This window comes from Cervus canadensis, chromosome 25 (assembly GCF_019320065.1).
Source record: "Cervus canadensis isolate Bull #8, Minnesota chromosome 25, ASM1932006v1, whole genome shotgun sequence".
In the NCBI taxonomy this organism is placed as follows: Eukaryota; Metazoa; Chordata; class Mammalia; order Artiodactyla; family Cervidae; genus Cervus; species Cervus canadensis.
In genome coordinates this window covers 11,214,222-11,219,461 of record NC_057410.1, presented here as the reverse complement: position 1 = coordinate 11,219,461, position 5,240 = coordinate 11,214,222, and positions in this window count along the sequence as shown.

The following is a 5,240-nucleotide window of genomic DNA, read 5'->3' as shown; positions in this document are numbered from 1 at the left end:
ATTTCCTATGAACCCAGAGGAAACTTTAAAGTCCCAAGGCAAGATTCTAGGTAGCCACTATTCAGGGCTGACACTAAATATGGTACCTTTCCTGCCTTCCTGGTATACAATATTTCTAATTTCTCCCTTGCTACTGTCTTTTTCCTCACTTCCTCCAAATATACATAGACCTTACTCTCAACAGGAAATATTTGTGGAGGACTGATTGTGTGTTGGGCTTCCCAGGTGGCGCCTGTGGCAAAAACCCACCTGCCGATGCAGGAGCCAGGCAAGAGACATGGATTCTATTCCTGCATAGGGAAGATCCCCTGGTGGAGGGCATAGCAACCCACTCAGTATTCTTGCCTGGAGAATCCCATGGACAGAGGAGCCTGGCAGGCTACAGTCCATAGGGTAGCAAAGAGTTGGACATGACTGAAGTGACTGAACACACACACACACTGTGTGCCAAGCAGCATTTAAGGCAATGGAAATACAGAGATAGCAAGAATCAGCATGATCTCTAGTAAGGAGATCAAACCAGTCCATCCTAAAAGAAATCAACTTTGAATATTCATTGGAAGGACGGATGCTGAAGCTGAAGCTCCAATACCTTGGCCACCTGATGCGAAGAGCCAACTCATTGGAAAAGACCCTGATGCTGGAAAAGATTGAGGGCAAGAGGAGAAGTGGGTGACAGAGGATGAGAGGGTGGATGGCATCATTGACTCAATGGACATGAGTTTGAGTAAACTCCAGGAGTTAGTGAAGGATAGGGAAGCCTGGCATGCTGCAGTCCATGGGGTCACAAAGAGTCATGACATGACTGAGCAACTGAACAACTAGTCTCATGTAAGTTACACTTAATGAGGGAGGCAGACAATAAACAATCATTAAACTTACAAACAAGATAATTCCAGATACTAATAAATGCTTAAAAAAAAAATAAAACAGGGTAGTATGATGGAGAAGGACTGGGGTGGGGGGGATGGGCATTGGTAGGGTAGTCAGGGAAGTGCTATCTGAACAGGTGGAGTCAAAGCTAATGAATGATGAGTCAAGCAAGGAGGGGAGGAGCATCTCAGTGGAGGGAGCAGGAAGTACAAAGGTCTTGAGGCAGGGATGAGACAGACATCAGGGGACACACAGAAGACAAGTATGGCTAGAACATACTGGGCTGGGGAGAATGAAGTCGAATAAGGTTGGAACGTGATGGGAAACAGATGGTGGAGGGTTTTGAAGGAAGGTCAAGAAAATGGCCTGTTTTATCAGTGTGATGAGAGGGCAGTGGAAAATTTAAGTAGAAGGCGGCACAATAGCCTGATTTACTTTTGCCTGTTTGGAAAAACATCCTCACTTGACCCACCTTTGCTAGCCATCTTTATCAGCATCTGCCCACCTTTGGGACTGGATCTGCACCCATCATACCATTTCCTCACACAGCCTTCTTCCTTCACCACCTGAAATGCTCCATTTCCTTCACTCTCCTGAAACATTTTGCACACATCTCTCTTTGACCCTCTCCAAGCACTTTTACTTACTCAAGAGTTTTTACTGAGGCACCATCTCGCACCAAACTCAAACTCCGGGGGTTCCATGGTAAGCAGTCCTGGCCCTCATGAAACTTAAAGGGCAACAGTCAAGCCAGTCCTAACAATGAAGCTGAAGGTCTATGAAGGCGGGGCTTGTGGGTTATTAATGGGAAAGCACAGTGGAGCAGCTCAGACAGCCTGGGGAGGCCTTCATGGTGTGGGGGACAGGGAGGGCAGGGAGAGCATGGTCACCTGAGGCTTAAGGACAGCAAGCATTATCCAGGCTGCCGAGGGCGAGAACCACATCCAGGTGGTGGAAACTGGAGGTGAGAAGAGCATAGCAAGCATTAGGAGCCGAAATGGTCCAGCAATGTGCCCGAGAGCCGGAGGAGACAGGAAATGAACTGCCTACTCATTACTGAAGTGCTCTGCTCACACGATCCGTAGCAACCTACTTTTCTTTTATCTTCCTTTACAAATGCTTTTTTCTTAAAGTATATTAGATTTTTAAAAATATTAAAATGTGAATGCTCATTGTGAAAATTGATGAAAAATATCTAAAGAAAATTAAAATTAAAATCAACTCCCTGCTAAAACACTGGTCTATTTCTCTTTGTTTTTTCTTTGCCATCTCTCTGCCTCCGTCTCTTTTGGAGGAGAGGGCGTTCAGTTTTGAATCTTATTTCATTTTTGAAGGGGAAAGTTTTTGGCTTAATATTTTGATGTGAACATTTTCCCCATGAAAATGCATACATTTCTTATACTTTAAGCAGTTCTCTGATGGATACAAGGTTTTTCCTTAGTTTGAAGGCAGGAAGAGAAGGGGACAACAGAGGATGAGATGACTGGATGGCATCACCAACTTGATGGACAAGAGTTTGAGCAAGCTCCAGGAGTTGGTGATGGACAGGGAAGCCTGGCATGCTGCAGTCCATGGGGTCACAAAGAGTCAGACACAACTGAGCGACTGAACTGAACTGATATATAATTATGATTATCCTTGTACACAGATCTTTGTTTATATCATGTATTATTCTGAGAGATATTTCTGGAAGTAGAATTGCCAGGTAAAAGGATGTGAGATTTTCTGAAGTTCGTCATGCAGGTCACCAAGTTGCTCTCCAGAAAGGTTCTGCTAATTATATCCCGGCAGCATCAAATGAATGTTTTGAGCCACCCACACCCTTACTAGCATGGAGGATTTTTGTTTTATTAATTGTTGATGTTTTATTTATTTATTTTTATTTATTTTATTATTTATTTTTATGGGTTAAAATTTTTTCATTGTTCTAATTGACATTAGTTTGGATCACAATTTTAATTTTTTTGGTCAATTTATATTTCTTATATAAAATTTTCAAACATGTCATTTATCATGTTTGTGGTTTATTAGTGTGTTTTTCTTAGTGATTTAAAAAGTCCTTAATAAATTAAATTGCATTGGTGCACCTTGAGATTTTATAGGCAAGTAGTTCTCTCTCAAATTTGTCAGATAGAAATCTTTTACTTATCTGTAATTTTTATATACTCATATTTTATAAAACACACTTTCATCCCAGTCTATGCAACTCTAGTTATAACAGTAACAACACAAACGGTACCTTTGGCGTGGTCTTTTAACCCCCACCTCACCTCACTTCCTAAACAGAACCTGTGGTGTGGGGCCTTTATTCATCCTATCAGACACGTTGTCCTAAGTCCTCTCAGGCGGTTAGGGCTCACGCTGTCTCACCAAGTCTCACCATTTCCACTTGGCTCCCTTCCAGTGTTTCTCCATAGGAAATCTGAATGACTGTTTAAAAATCTGCTTTAAATGCTTCAATGGCTTCCTGGGGCATTCAGAACAAATTCCCAACTCCTCAACGTGGTCTAAACAGCCTTCTCTGTGGTCTGGCCTCCCTTTCTCCTCCTCCTCCTCATGTGTCATCTTTCCCTTCGACCCCAGTCAGTATTCTTGCCTGCAGAATTCCATGGCCAGAGGAGCCTGGTGGGCTACACTCCATGGGGGTCACAGAGAGTCAGACATGACTGAACACACACACACACAGTTGATTAACAATGTGGTGTTTCTGGTGTATAGCAAAGTGATTCAGTTATATAAATCCATGTATCTATTCTCTTTCAAATTCTTTCCCCACTTAGGTGGTTACATAGTATTAAAGAGAGTTCTCTGTGCTACAGAGCAGACCCTTATTGGTTAAGTATTTTAAAGAGCACTGTGTGCATGTCCTGGGCTTCTGAGCTGCCCTCGTCCTTCAGAATACCACACCAACACCGTCACACCAGAGGGGCCTTTGCTGACTGCCCAGTCCACTTTTCTTTCTCACAATAGCCAGCTCCTTTTCCCTCATGGCACTTCTCATGATTTTTACCTGACATTTTCAGGATTATCTGTTAAACATCTGGCCCCCCTCCCCTATTAAAATGATATCTCCAGACACCTCTCTGCTCGGCTGGCAGTGAATGCCCAGAGGGTAAGATGGAGGGAAGCAGGGCAAAGGATCTCATGTCATGTCCACTCACCTTCTACTCAGCAAAACTTCCTCCCAGGTGCTAAGATTGCCAATGTTAGCTTTTGGGAAGGGCCCCCTTGCCCAAGCTCAGGTAAAGGAGGGCTTTGGAGAGGAAGTGATGATGTCTGGCCTGAGCTGAGGCCCACGGAGAAACAGTTTGGGAAAGGCATTCTTCACAGGGCATGCGTTTGTACAGTTGTTGTGACTTGAGAATGTGGCACGTTTGAGGAAACCACAAGGCAAAAGGCTTCACCCTTCAAAACAAGGGAATTATCCTTCACTTTCTTATTCTGCAGAAAGCAAACAAACAGAAAAAGCTCAGTCTCTGCCTAGCCCTTACATTAGGCCAAAGAAAAAAATCATATACACCAAGTGCTTAATAACTATTGGATGACCAGAAGAATGTATGATACGTGAGAGGCCCAGCTGTAGTAAGTCTCTTCTAGAATGCTCTTTTTCTCTCTGCCAGTTGGACCACCAAGACCTGGCTGGAGACCTCCTCCCTGAAGCTTTCCTTATCTAGCAGCAGCACAAATAACCTTTCCTTGCTCAGAATTTTATCTTTTATTAATGTTTTCTATCTAATCTTATCTTCACAGTTAACATAAAGTTAACTGCAATCTATCTCCTTTACCTTCTCTTCTATTTTTTATTGGGGGGGTGGTTATTTTGTTTTGTTGTATTCAAATGTCTGTACATTAAAAGTATGACTTCTATGGAAGGAAGAAGGGAGGGAAAAAGAGATGGAGGGAAACCCAAAGAGGATAGCTGTTGGGGGGAGATTTGGCTTAGCCGACCTCCACAATCCCCTTTTTCCATCTTTTTTCTTTCTTTTTTACAAATTCTTTTAAACATACAATTCCTGAAATTTTCTAATTCAATTAATAAATGAGATTTGACTCAAAGTCCTCAAATTTCAGCTAGAGATAAATAGCTTACTAGTACTTTATAATAACTCTATATCCAAAGGCATTAATCTTCACCCTTCTCTTTTCTCCAGCAAACCAGAAACTGTATTTCCTTTTGATGCAATGTAGCAAATCAGACACTAAAATAGCAAGAGCTACTTTTCATGCACAAAGAAACACCACTATTATCTCTACCTTAATAGTTCTGCATCTTAAAAAGCCCTCCAAGCCATCCTCTTTGAAAATCTCCATTCCTGCCCTCAGCTCTCAATTTACATCTCCTGAGAACACTTTGCATTGGTTTTCCT